Genomic DNA, 15,294 nt, shown 5'->3' with positions numbered 1-15,294 from the left:
CAGGGGGAATACTTGATTGAGATATATTTCGCTGAAATTGAAGTAACGACCGTGCAGCGAACAGACGTTATATCAATCTTTCTTTCGACCCGTGTATCTATGTATGTATGTATATATATATACACCCAGTGTCTTGATTTCATCGAGGAATTTCTATAAGCTTTTTTCGTACTTTCTTTCTCTCCTTTCGATTCGTGGATTTTTTGCTTCTTTTTCTGTTTCATTGTGCAGTCCGTAGTAATACTCATATTATATCACAAACGTGACAGAAGCGTTCCTGAGGTACGGATACAGGTACATAAAAGCAACCGTGGAAACATGTGTAAGCAGTGTATACATATGTACATCTGTGTCAAGGTATATATTCTTCTGCCTATCTAGGACCCCATTTACCTCGTCACCGTGATGTATGTCCGGGGTAGGAAATGAAAAAGCAGAAAGAAACGAGGAAAAAGTAATTCGGGACCTCGCTTTACCGATGGAGAAGAAAAAAAATAAAAATTATATCATTTTGAAGAAATTTCTTCTATTTTTTTTTTTTTTTCGTCACCTGCATCCGCGCAGTTTTATTTAAACATATACCTGTTATGTACGTTGTTCGTAGATTCTGCTTCGTATCCAAAGAAACATAAGAAATGATTTTAAATACATAATTAGTTTTTTTTTTTTTTTTTTATCTCTCAAGTTTCGAACATTCTTGAAAGTTTTGCAAATACCATCTATAACAGAATATCAAAGTCACGAAGAATTTCATTGAAAAAATTCTCAAACGGTACGTTACGTTATGTAATCATATTTACATATACTGATCGAAGTTTACATTGGATGAAGAAAAATTATTCATTCAACTTAATTAAACCGTTCACCTTGTAGTAACAAAATCGATTTGTTGGTCATTTTCATCAAGTTTCGGTGAAGATTCAAGTCATTTTTTTTCTCATCTCAATTTCCATAAAAAAAAACATTGTCTACGCGTGTAAGTTTTATTCCCAGATTGTAAATTTCGGCGAAAATTGTAAAACTCGTTTGTTGAATCTTTTACACAGTTTTGATACCTGATCCGTATAATTCCCACTAATTCTATACAATCTTATAACGTTGGATTCGAAGTATAAACCGATCGCAGTTATTCACGATTACTTGAAAAAAATTCCTATCAATTGAACTACCGTAAATTAAAAGTTGAATGAAATCTTCAGAAATTTCGTTGGTGGGAATAAACCGAAGTAAGCAAACTGTGCAAAATCAATCAGCAGTATTTGCAGTACGTGGGCATACAAGATACATATGAACGATAGTTGTCCAAAAGCACATCGAGCCGGTAAAACAGTTTTATTTATTTTTTTTTTGTTCCCCTCTATAAATAAAACAAAACGATGCACCGAGGCTTTCAGCAGTCGGATGAATAATGCGGATCTCCTACATATGGATTTCAAGACTGAAAAGTAACATTTCATTCGCATACAGAGGTTATATTCCATAATGCAGATCTACACCCGGCAGAGGTAAAATGGAAACAAAACTCCCGGTGTTTCTCCGTATGAGATGCGAGAACAAAGTGTTTACTGATCGCTGCAGGGATGCAGCAGCTTGCAAGCTCACCTGCAAGCATCGCGTGCATGATTTGTACGCGTACGTATGATCGAGTCTGTCGGTGTAGGAAACGGACACCCCGAGAGTAACCAGCAGCACCAGAGGCAGGTGAAATTGAATCTGTAATTGAACGCCACTGCGAGATGAATTGGACTTGATACGTTTACCGCGTGTCACTGCGGCGGAAGAAGAGCAACGAGGATTGATTTTCATGAAAAATAAAAAAATTTGTTGAAGTAAAACACGGACAAACTTATAGCTGCAACTTCCATTCAATTATCACGAATTGTTGTGCGAAATGTACTCTGTGAGGATCAATGGTCATACGGTGAATGCTGGAATCAATTAGCCAACTCGCTGTTACTGGTATTAAACTTGCTTGGGACTTTCTGGACTCGCGTATCGTTTATTGGTACATAAAATGAACTGCTTCGTTGGAATTCATAAACCAATCACTACAGACAAGTTGTCCTATCGACAAACATACAGTGCTGGTTCCCGATGCAGATCCCCTTACCGACACTTTTCTTAGCCAAGACACGAACCTTTTTCGAAAATATTCGTTTGAAGTGTCGGTAACGAAATCTATATCCACAAAAATTACTGTATATCGATTTGCATTACTCGACCGTGAATTCTGGAATCAATTAGCCAAGTCGTTCCTGTTATTAAATTTGCTCGCGGCTTCCTGAACTTCGTTTGCCTATCGTTTGTTGGTGCATAAAATCAACTGCTTCGTCGGAATTCATACGCCAATCACTACGGAGAAGTTGTCCTATCGAACCTGTTTCAAGAACGAGTTGATGTGTAATTGGGTTAATGGAATACTGCCGTTCAGTTGCACCTGGTGTAGTCACATTTTAAACCACTGGTCCAATCGAATCTATGATCAAAGAAACAATCCGCGAAGGCGGCAGGTGGTGAAAATTGTTCTACTTCGATCGACTTTTGAAACTACCGAAATCCAAGTAGCCCAAAGTTGGATAAAAGTGATGAATTCTTATCACCGAGTTCACAAAATTGTCACTATCACTGGAACAAAAAAGTGTCTAGACAAGTGTGGACGTTTTTCTCACTTAAAATTAATTCGAACAGCGCTGCAAGTCTTCGATGAACTTGGATAGGTTATTGAAATTCGGTTAACTTGTTCCTCACTTATTTGCTGAGACCTACACTTCTTCTCCGTTAATATAACTTTAGGATTTGGTTCACTGGTTCGACATTGTTCGTAGGATATCGTTCACAAATCAAACGACCGGAAATAATTCAAGCCTAACACAGCTAAGAACAGTTCATCTAAATAAGGGTACCCACATTATTTACTGCTTCATAGTTTCCTCTTTCCTCCTATTTCTGCATAATGTAATCCTCATATTCGAATGACATACTTACCCGGAATCAGGTCAGACACACAAAAGTGCGTCAACTCTACGGATGATATGCACGGGGAATTCCATGCGAACAGAACCAACGTCTGGACCTTACCATATTTTGTTTTCCTTTAAATTTTTTCTACAATTGTCCCAACTCTGAAACGGTGCTCTGAATTTTTTTAGATTTTTTATTCCACTGTTGAATAATTTACCTATGTACGGTATTACGCACGTACAGGAATTAGGGAAATTGTAACTTCCTCGTAAATTTTGTAAAGCCTTTGAACATGATACTCGACCGAAACCTGGAAGATATTCAAGCCCATTATCCTTTGTATTTTCCGCAGTATCCATACTCCGATGAAATGAGAAACCGGCACGCAGCTGTTGCCTCGACATCTTAAGGGTGAAACGTTGCTTGCCTTTTTACTTCACGTCTCTCTCTCTCTCTCTCTCTCTCTTTCTGTCTCTATACTTGTGTGATCTATGTTTTATAAGATATACGCTCAGACAGTAACTCAACCTCTTCAATCTTCTCTGGGTTCATAGTTTATCCTCACTATAAAAAGTCGGGGAATTCAGAAGGCCTGGTTCGAAATTGCTCAAACAGCGTGTCCTCAATTTTTTCATTGCATTACCAATTACCCTGTGTGCAATTTTAGGCATGTAGAAAAATAATTGCAACAATTGATCGCTGCATTCCAGCAAAGATTTGTAAGAGAATCGCCGCATGACTAAACTCCAGAATTTATCGTAAGACATTTTTCTTTAGTAGATATTTTATTGACGAGAAAAAGAGATTCGTTCAACGAAAAATTTTCATTCTTGCAATATTGTTCCGATACGCAATTGAAATTCGTCTGTATAAATCCGAACGTTTCCTAACATTGTTGGAGAATATTGATGACGCCTCAAAAATCAAATATCAATAAATCTCGATGGAACGTCTTTAGAAATTATAAGATTAGAGTATTTTGAATTACGAAGAGTTGTGCAGTTTTTGAGAAACTGACCTTCGTAATCAATCAGTTTTCCAATGAACTTTGAATACAGTGTACTTTAATTATGAAAGAAAAATTTATTAATCCAATAGTGCGTAACGGCCATTTTTCACTTGTTCGTGATAAATTTCCTACAAATCTGGCATTGTTGAAATTTACATAATTTAAAAACTATGATGTGTAAATAATTGTTTCAAATATGAAAAAAAAAATTGTCTCGCATCGTTTTGAAGGATTTTCGTTTCCAAGGTAAAATTTTTTCAATTCCATCGAAATTCCTGCATGTATGAGAACTCAAATTTTCGTAGACTTAGAAGCATTTCATTTGATTAGCATACATCTTTTAAACTCAACAGTAAAGTAGAGGGTCTTGAGAAAATTGATCCTGTTCTTAACCTTCGGCACTTTGAACGTTAGTTTTCGTTACAAGAAGAAAATCTTCTGCAAAGATGAGCTCCGTCGCTAAAGTTAAGCGGCGTCTCAACCTTAGTTGAGTTTTTCTTCCACTTTCCGCTCGAATAATAACACGTGAAAAATAACATTATACTTCTGAAGCTGAAAAAAAACATCTTGTCAGAATACAACAAAGGACTTTTCTAATGAAAGAAGAGATTAAGGTTTTCATAAATGAACCTCACTCATTACCTACTCGAAAAAAAAAAAAATTAAGCTACGGCGAAACTAATGATAACTTTTCGAAAAAAACTACTCGTGCACAAAAACCCTTAATTAAATACATTCCATTCGTTACGAACGTGCTTTACTGTAATTTGACGAGGTTGTTTGAATTTAATAGACGGGCCACGTGGCAAAAACTTACAAATGTCACGTCTTAAGAAATTTTTTAAAGTTTCAAAAAGATAAAACGCGACGATCTCTCGACATCCTTTACGTATCCTTTCTTGCTAAAGAAAAAAAAATAAACCGGAAAAATAGTTTTTTCACGATACTTGTTATCAAAAAATCTGAAACTAACAGAACTTCGCAGCCAAATGATTGTAACATCATTTGATTGTAAAATCCTGTAAGTTTCAAATCTCTTCATCGAGCCGTTTCCGAGATCATCGCGGGAGTTTGCCGGACAAACCTACATTTTTTTAAAAACCTGTATATCGGATTCTAGAGGTTCGAAAGCAAGTGAAAACACACTTCTTTATCTATCGTGCTCAATAAACATCTGTATTTCTGTGTGTCGGTTTGAGGATTTATTATCATGATTTACGCAGAGTCCGATTAAAAAAGTGTCGAAACAAAACTGAACAAGCGATAAACTCTGGCCTATAAAACTTGAACTCAGAAGAAACAGTTTTAACAAAATATTCCTCTGCGTATGATGCAAGAAATATCTTGTTGCTGTAGATAATTTTTTGTCGGGTACTGATTTTTTTTTTAAATTTCAAGCAATGGATGAAATATTGGAACGTTATTCCCGTTAATGATAGTAAAGGCGAGTGAAACAACGTACTTATTATGCTATAGAAATGAATCTGTTTTACCTGAAAATGCAATAGAAATCATGATCTTACACGGGATATGAAAGGAATTACAAAAAAAAAGAAGGGCTGCCACTTTACAGGCTTCTGTGACTGAAGGTGTTAAATAACACAAACTCAATTGTCAACGATTTAAGAAAATGTTTTATTTATTAGAATATTCAAAATAATCAAACTTTGTAATTTTTTATCTGATTCTAAAAATGTTTTCTGGCTCATGTTCGTTAAATTATGCGAAAAATATTCAATAATTTTTCTCATATTATGATACAGTGATAACTTGTAAATTTAGTTGTTTTGATCAACATCTATTGTATCACTTTTAAACAAATCAATTTATATTTTTCTGAGGATAATCATTAATAAAATTTTCTTAAGTGATCAACCGAGACTTTTACGGTAAACAAATTGTTGTAAACAATATTAAAATCGGTTAAAAAAATCACCAGAGTTTATTAATTCAAAACATCCCAACTGCTGAGAAATCTTTCTGAAAACTGCTGATAATATCATAGTTTACATCCTTCTAATTTACTCAGATTCACTTCTATTCAGCTTATCATGCTCATCGTTAGTGACTCAAATAGGATTGGTAAAGATTTAAAAATTATTTCCTCGCTCTCCTTTTCCTAGCTCTCAAATAATTCACCCTCGACCAAAATTTAACTCGATCTCTTTATGCCCCTGAAACCATAACGCCATGTATATCAATTATCCCAAAACACAATTATTGCAATGTTCGTTGCATATTGAGATGTAAGAATTCCACGATAAAGGGGGAATAAAAAAAAAAATAAAAACAAAAAAAACGAAAAGAATAACTGAAAAATACAACCACGAGACCAAAGACATGAAGTTCCGTTCATACTGTGTCTTCTGTCTTCACCACTCACGCGGTTTTCCCAGAATGAGAAGCTGAGGTCAAAGATCACTCAAATCCGATACCTTCGCGGGCGAACCGCGAAGTGCAAAACGTGCATCGTTCACTAGCGAGGACGGCTGGATATGTGGTCTGGTGTCTGGGGTGCTGTAGAAGGAGGAGGATGAGGATGAGGGGGGGGGGGGTTCCTCATCCACTCGCAAAGGGGGGGCGGGGGGATGGGATGCTGCGAGGGAGCGCAGAACTCACCGGGTTCTGGGGACGAATGGAAGAAGGAAGGGATGTTAGGTACGGCAGGATCCATATAGAGAGAGGGGGTGGCGGAGAACCCGCGGCAAAAGCGGCGGCGGGGGCGGGAAAAGGGGGGTGGCGGCGGCGGCGGCGGGGGAGGGTGAGGGGAGAAAGACGCCTGCGCACCAAATCCGCCGTTAGGAGCAACTCAGTTGACACCGACACACCGTGATACGCGCGCGTGGTTATCATTCCCACTGACTTGTGCCTCGATCCCTCGACTCGGTTTTTTATGGGTCCAGACTCTTCTCACTCACACATATAGGCGACACACCGACACACTGACTTACACGTAATCACTCACTGACTGACTGACTGACTCACTGACTCACTGACTTACTGACCGAGCAACGGTTGGATTTTTACCCGGCACCCTTGTGCATGCGTGTTGGTTTTGGTTTTGTTGTTGTTGTTGTTTTTCTCGACGATGTTGCGAAAATGACGAATTGCAGCGAATCTGCGATCATCGAGCAACTGGGACCAGACGATGTTGTTTATGCTTCTCGCGTTTTGACCTGATGCTGTTGCGGTCCGAACATCCCGCAGATAATTTTTACCAATATTTTATCATTGATGGAACGATTCCGTACAACGGATTCGCTTGGCACGATCAATCGGTTTTTTTCTTTGATTTTTACAAGGATCGGGTGACTCGAACTCACGATGGAATGTTAAATCCGACATGAATTTATGTTTCGTAGTAATATCTTAATAATATTTGTCGAATTGAGTCGATTCGATGCGAGTTCGTTAAACTCACAATTATCAGCGAATTATCCACCGTGTGGAATTATCTTCGGTTGCGTTAGAGAAAATACACATTGCATACGGCATAGTCGATTCTCTACACGAAGCTTAATTCATCGTTCGCATTGATTAAATTGGTCACGGGATTACGATAGTCGGTGATGATTTCAACGAGTAATTTAAGGTTGGTATATGTATGTACTGGTATGAAATTAATGTGTGTCGTTATGTTTGTTTGTTTGTTTTTTTGTTTTTTGTTTTTTTTTTTTTTTTTTTACCCGATTCGCGATCATCGACGAGGTTTACCTTTTACCTTTGAATCAATCTTCTTCAAGCTCTGACACAGTGCCTTGTATACGCGTACGCTGTGGATATTTACGACCAAATTCACCCCCCGATTTTCGCCTCTCAAACCCCTTTTCGACGACGACTGCTCTGGAAAAAAGGGAGGAAATTCTATTGTCGAAATTCCACTTTATATACATGTAGGTACGATTTTCGTACACGGGCACGTTTCATACTCGTTCTCAATACCTGCTGTGGTATCAGCCTTTTTGGCGGAAACTACAACGAAGGAACATCCGACCATCCGGCCGTCGTTAGTTTTAGTTATGGGATTTTCAATTGCGTCACGTCGTGTTAAGAGAATTTTACCGGATCGGTGTTACGACGAATAAACGACGGAAATTGAGCTCGGATGTAAGGCTAAAGAGCGGAATGAACTTGTACGCAAGTTCTGGCCGGTTTCGGAGACTACTTTCTGATTACGATGGTTCTTGAGCAACATGTGTCGAACGATGAGATCGACGTTAAAGTTGCCTCATCCTAACGAGACGTGGACTGTAAACTCACTGTTTCCCCAACATTTTGGCACAACTTTGAAGCAATTGAGTTTGGAAAATATGAGTATGTTGATGCTGTGTTACCGTTCACAGAATTTCATGTCAGACGGTTCCAAGGTTCCGTGAAATAACGAGTAGTTATTCCAAAAAACGCGTCGCTATATCGACTCTAATTACGAAAGGTGTGTTGAATCGTCGTCGTTGCGATTCTTTTGACTGATCGTACGAAGTACAGATCGTTGATTTTGCCCAAGTTTTCTTTTGCCACACAACAGGAAAATGTATAATGGTACGTGTACCTATAACGTACATGGTGGTATTTCGTGCGTACTAAAACGTTGATCGAACGTAAAATCCAATAACAATGAAACGGATGTAAAACGAGTATTTATGCTTGCATGTACATTGTATGTGTACATATATGCACGTGTAGGAGAATTGCAATCCATTCCCGAACACCTGCTAGTATCATAACACTATGTTATCGGGGCACCCAAGCATCGAGTTCCCGTCGATCGATAGTGATTGATATTTGCTACACCGACGAATCAGAGAATGATGTCGAATCCTTGCATTTTTCATTCAGGGTCAGGAAAAAATAATATCTACCACGTCGGTACATAGATTATGGATTTTCGATGGACAACACAGAAAAAAAGGACAAATTTTGCAACCTAAAAATTTGAATTTTTTTTTTTTTTTCCCTCAAAGTACAAAATAAAAAATATGTTAGTATATTCATGCTATAATGTAATGATGTATAGGTTGCAATAAATTTAACCGTCCAATTGATAATGACGCATCAGTTTAGTACACCGACTTTTATTTCATGTAATTTCACATCTTTGTTAGAGATCGACTCCTAATTGTGATACTGTTATATTGTTATATTTACATGTTGCCGGTTTCATTGTTTGTTTATTTTTAACAACCGTATAGATTATAAACGTTTTTACGAAACATAATATTATTGACGCAGGTATCCGCACACATGCATGAGGAATAAATGAATATGCAGCAAGAATGATACAATTGGAATTTTAGCACAGGAATTTTAGTGCCTGTGTAATTCCTCCCTATTCACCGTTTTTCGTTTTGCCAACGTACGAGATTAAAGCCTGCCGGGTAAAAATGTAAAATTATTCATGGTAATGCCATTTATGTACATTTGGTTAACTACTTTAAAACTTGGGGATAAACGAAAAAATCTCGGAATAAATCGGACACACGCGTGCAAAATCCTTCATATACGCCAATATATTACGCACAATATTGTGTAGAAATGTACATTTGTGGGTCTCGCGTCTTGTAATGTACTATCAATCGAATTTTCTCCGAAGAGAATTGTAAACACTGAAACAAACCAAATCCCGAGTAACTCAACAAGGAATGCGTTAAATGTTTCAAGCGTTAATAGCGGAAAGTGTGAATACGAGGCGTTGAAATGGTTAAATTAAAATCACGGTCCTCCTGATTTCTTTTTTCTTTGTTTTTTTGGCACACATCTAAGCAGACATCCATTATCAGGTTTGTTTTACAGATCGCTGAAATCGCCGAAAGCATCACTAATAGCGTTACGTGCGATGATCGATCATCGCGAATGAATGTTTAACAGATTGAGTTGTCTCACTGCCAATTCGGAATTACACACCGGATGAGAAGAGATTCGTGCTTGGATATCGAGATCTTTAATAACTCTCGGAAGCTCCTCGGTGTCTAGTCGCTGAAAATATTCCTCTCGGCTTCTTGCTTTTTGTGTTTAGAAATTTTTTTATTGTTTTATTTTTTTTTATACTCTCTCATAACGCGAGTTCGACGTTCAAAAAACAGAAGCGCAAAAATCAAGTTTGTCTCGCTGCCACAGGTGGCGCCAGAATTGCTCGGGTCGAGTTTACGACCTCAAGCGTTTAATGTCTTTTTGTTTCTCTTCTCTTCTTCTCTTGACTCGAACTGCATTGAAATTGGATCGATGATAAAATGCGTGTTGGATCTATTTCTCAATTTATATTGCTATCGGTGTGAATTGAGGTGATATAAAATTGGAAAAATTTATTTACACAGGTGGTTCTATACTTAGGTATAATAAGAGGAAAGAGAGAAACGTCGCGCTTTGAAATCAAAATTACTTTTATATTTATAGTATTGACAATCTTCGCAGCGGTTACGAGTCGGTTTTCAATCACTTTTACGATTGCTTTTAATTGCCAAAGTAATGAACCTACTCGTAACTCAACGGCGGTCCTATAAATTCTTTGAGTAAAAACCAAATATTCGTTTCGAAGAGGGTACATTAAGCTACAATACACGGAGGACGGTATTTTTTTTTCTTTCTTTCTTCCCTTCTTCGAATAAATCAAATTGTCTTTGGTCAAGAGACCATTTTGTTACTTTGAACAATTTTTTAATCTTGTCAAACCCTTTGTCGTCTGAAAGACAGAATGTACTCAGAGTTTTTTAATTACCTACATAACCAAAGGAATTGCGACGATCTTGCCACTTTGTGTTGAAGGCCATTCGAAACAGATGAAAATGTACCTTTGTCGATACCGCTTTCCATTCTTTTTCCCGTCCGTTAAAGGGGAAAAATTCATTTCGCAATTTAGGAGAGTTCACGATCGGTTATCCTCACAACCATATGGAAACAGAATCACACGGGCACGTCAAGTCTTCACCGTGTAACGGACTGCGTAGGTGTTCATCTGGTGGGTGAGATTTGTGACACGATCCACTTGAGGCGGCGAATAGAGAACGTTCGATTTTCCATCGAACATAAATTTTCTGGTACCCCGTGGGACGTGGTAGCACTTTCAATGATTTATGGTTTGGGTTAAAAGAGCAAGGCCAATGGATTCGCGGGGAATCCGAGTCACATAAGCCTCCAACTCGGAGGCCTCTTAGTGGCTAAGAGGTGGATGAAAGTCTGTGTATTCTAAATCTAAAATCCACCGGCATTCCCCCAGAGAAAAAAAGTGGATGCAGATGAAACAGGAGAAAATTCTTTCCCTCCGGTAGTGTCAACTGAAATTAATTACTATCGCGTCTGCTTATTGCTGAGCAGGGAGGGAGGATAATTGCCGTTCGTACTCTCGGCCACGTGGTTGATAGCGATGCAGCGCCCCGGGAACTGCGAATCCCCAACTTTTCACCCTCGAATCCGAAAGCTCTTTCGAACGAGTTCCTTGGTCTCTTTTTCCGCCCATTTCTCACCCCGGCGTTTTCCTTTCCACCCTCGTTTAACCGCCCCTCAAAGCTTTGTTCTTATACTCCTCGTTCACCTTGCGGCTTCAACGTTACTGGAAACAGGCATAACACTTTGTTCAAGTCACGGGAAGTTAATGCTCGAGTCTACGATTTTAACACGGATCAGACTAGACAGCGTTAAGTACTTGAGAATACGGTCAAAGTGGTCGAAATGTCGCGGTGCTTCATTACTGCTTTTTCGCTATTTCTCATCGACCTCGACGCTGAATCGTTTTTGAGTAAGGTATGAACACGCGTCTTCAAATTCACGTGAAACACTTTCAAACATTGTGATTTTCATGTCCATGGTATCCGCGATGAGATCACAGGATTTAGTTTTGTAGAGACCTGCAAATTTTCACGATGTTCAACGAAATCTTGTAGTTTCTTACAACCCGGTGAAGTTTTTAAAGGCTCTTGAAGTCACGTGAAGTTATCGTAACATTCTATCGAATCTGTAGAACCTAAGGCCTAAAGTCTCACGAAGTGTCGTCGATATTAGATAAAAACTTTGAAGTCATTTTAAAACTTTCAAACTCACTTTGAAATACTTGAAAATCCAGGAATTTCCGTGAAATCTTTATGAAATTCGATTATACGTCCAAACTCGAGTGTACAGCCAACCTTGTGAAGTGATCAACATCTCGATAACGCGTCGGAACCCAATGACTAATCGAGCTGGAGAACATGGCTAAGCCCATCCATAACCTGCACTTATTCGCCATCTCTCAACCCCTCTCTACCATAACTAACTCAATCGGGGACGCTTGAAGCTTCGGCAAAAGCCAGCAAAGCGATTGTTCAAAACCGAAGTTGACGTTCTGTTGTGACGTGAAACAAGAGCGGCATTCCCAGCTCTTTTTATTACAAGGCTACAAATTTGGAAGCAACGGTTGGTTCGAGCGATGCTTAACCGTTCCGTATAATCCGGAAAATTTTAGCTTCAAGTCCATAACGGTCGGCGGTTATACCATCAGCAAAGTCACATCGCTTGCAGTAGCGCATCGTGGTCTCGACGTTACCTTCTACTGTGTACAGTTTTCCTCCTCAGAAATGGAGGATGATAAATGAAAAGGAGCAGCAGGGCTCAACGCTGCAACGTCATCAATTATACCACGTTTAGCATGGCGCACCAGTTACCTACATACCTGTTCTCGGTTGGACGATCCATTGTTGTTACCGGGTTGAAGCCACCACTGGCCCTGTATAAATACAGAAACTGATTCCATATCGCTGAAGGCTATTTAGAACAGGCGTTACATTATGCAGCCAGTTGCGACGTGGTCTTTCTTCCGGTTCGTTCGTGGTTGCGGTTATGCGGAGTGGCACGGTAAAAGGACCCCTTTCCATCTTTCTGATTTACTCTACCTGCCCCATTATCTCCGGTAATGCGATACACGCGGACCTTGAGTACACGATGATAAGGTGCACTCTTCGGGCACCGCGTCGTGAAGCGCATCATATTTTTCTATGCTGAACAATGAGGCTCGCCTCGAAGCTTCTCATCCCATTTCACCGTTCGCCGATTGTGCAGGTGAAACCGTACAACTGTTGAGTGTACAATGACTTTTCAACCTTAACGATAATACTGGTCTATCATTGTTTGGGATTTCTGAAAGGATCTATTTACCGAGGCATCTTTCCATTCAGCCTCGAGGACTCTCTCTCTCTCTCTCTCTCTCTCTCTCTCTCTCTCTCTCCTTTTCTCTTTCTTTCTTGGATCAGGACACCCACCAGCGTCTGTTTTTATGGGTCGTAATTGGCTGGCGGTTCGAGGGACCTTTAATCTGTTATCTGAAATCGTTAATACCCCTGATTGAGACGAAGGGTTGTTTACTTGTATCCACTCATCCAACAGACAGACCATTTCAGTCTTTACCGCAACGTTCGGTGGCTTTTGAAAAATCTTTCCCCGTTACAAAGAACCATAATGGATGCGTGGTGATTGCGGGAATTCAATCGAAAAGCTTTCATCGATTACATAGATTAATTAAGATGTTTACTACTCGAAGGATCGCCGTTTTTCGTGATTCCTCATAACACCGACCGTTATATTTTAAAAACGTGATCGATTCGTCACTGGCTTTGTCCACTTTCATTTGAAGACTCATTCTCTTTAATACACAATATAGACGTCAGAAGTACGCCAGGAACTCGTCACATTATAGTTACAGAGAACCAGAGTGTGGAATTGGCGTGTAAATTTTACATCACGTCCCACTCGTCAGCCGTTGATAGGCGTGTGGCACGCACGTGGCCTTGAATAGAAGCAAATTTTTTATGGCCTTACCGGGTGGTTGGAAAAGTGTCAAAATTAGCATATTTTTTGCCGCTACGGTATAACGACGTGGATTTCTGGTTTGATTCACGTAACTATCACATCTTAGAAAACTCTGCCTATCTCACCGAGTAACTCTTACACGTGACTTTGACCTGTTCTTCACTTTCCAAGTAATAAAGCATACACGTGTGCTCCTGATGTTCTGAACTGGCAGTCTAGACCACTCTTCGTCCCAGAAATCCAGCTTTCCTCGTTTATTATCGTAATTATTGCTCGATAAACGAATTTCAGAATATGATTAATTATCTCACGTGTTTGGTTACAACTCGTGGTTTCTTATTGTCGTACTTTGCGAACCACTTTTTAATTCGTTAAGTCAAAATATGTTGCGATGTATAACGCGGGTCTCGGGATGTCCATGGATTTCCTGTTTAGCACAATGCTTAATTTTCTCAGCAACTGACCACAGAAATCCTCATGTCTATTTTACAGCTTATTCTTTCCGATCGCAAAACTAATTTCTATAATCGTGTTTCTGGTATCGGATGCACCTGTATCTAAAATTGAGAAAGCACGATTTCATCTTCAAAATAAATGCAGTCTACCTAAAATACGCTGTCCAAAATCGTTTGACGCGACCGAGTGTGTTTTTCCAAACCTGGAACATATGTTCGGTGGAATCTGAGAAATACATTAAGATCCCAAATTCATCGACCAAAATATTCTTACTCACGAGTTTGATTCTATAATATTACAAAAAAAAAAAAAAATCCTCGTTGGTTACTCTTAACAAGAACAAGCTGACGTTAGAATTTCATGAATTTTGGAAAGTTAGTTTACCACTAAATTCAATTCAAAACTCAGCTGAACTCCCTCCCCCAAAACAATGTGATACACGCAGTATTTCGAGGGTGTCATAATTCCAGTAAAACTTCCCTAAACTTATCGAATTCACGACATTCGTCATCGTACTTACTGAGATTTTCTCGAGAATCTCACCACCGCACTTTCTACCAATTAATTTTTTTCTCTCCAAGTTATCCCATTAGTTGAATCGATTTTCCCGACTAAAAAAGATTATACCGTTTTCCCCCAGGTTCTGGTAATTTTTTTTCCTGTTTTTTTTTTTTTTCTTCTTTTTTTCTTTCGCAAACAGCTCACCATCACTAACGATAATTTTGCAGTCGTGCGAGTATGCCTGCGTCGTTATTTCACCCTCGAGCTTAATGCTAAGCCGGTCAAGGTGCGAATGCAAGGATTTCGCGAGAACATTACCGGACGGAAGCTATTGGCTAAAATTCCGCCATCTACTGCCCCTCCCCCCCCCCCCCCCCCCCGCCCCTCTTTCCGACCCTTCCTCGTCTCTCGCTATCCTCAACCAAATCCCCACTCACCCTGAACGGTCTTTGATCATTCGTGTCGGTCGTTTGGAAGCGGCGCTCGCGTCACGGTGAGACTGAGCAACAGGCCTGAACGCCGGTGGCACCACCTGTGCACTTAATTCCCGGGACGCGCTATGCTGCGGACACCCGGCCAACCTACCCCCAATGGGT

General features: G+C 39.5%; 1 protein-coding gene across 2 annotated transcripts in view; it reads left to right on the top strand.

Moving 5' to 3' along the window:
• The first annotated feature begins 6,801 nt into the window (after window positions 1-6,801).
• Window positions 6,802-15,294, top strand: part of LOC124175663 (5-hydroxytryptamine receptor-like) — a 173,116-nt gene continuing 164,623 nt past the window's right edge. For both annotated transcript variants that reach the window (XM_046556067.1, XM_046556064.1), the window contains exon 1: window positions 6,802-7,562. The gene's annotated coding sequence lies outside the window, so the exon portion shown is untranslated. The remainder of the gene's footprint in view (window positions 7,563-15,294) is intronic.

The sequence above is a fragment of the Neodiprion fabricii genome, chromosome 2 (genome assembly GCF_021155785.1).
Source record: "Neodiprion fabricii isolate iyNeoFabr1 chromosome 2, iyNeoFabr1.1, whole genome shotgun sequence".
Classification (NCBI taxonomy): domain Eukaryota; kingdom Metazoa; phylum Arthropoda; class Insecta; order Hymenoptera; family Diprionidae; genus Neodiprion; species Neodiprion fabricii.
Note: the sequence above shows the minus strand (reverse complement) of the source record. Positions and strands in the feature narration are given on the sequence as shown.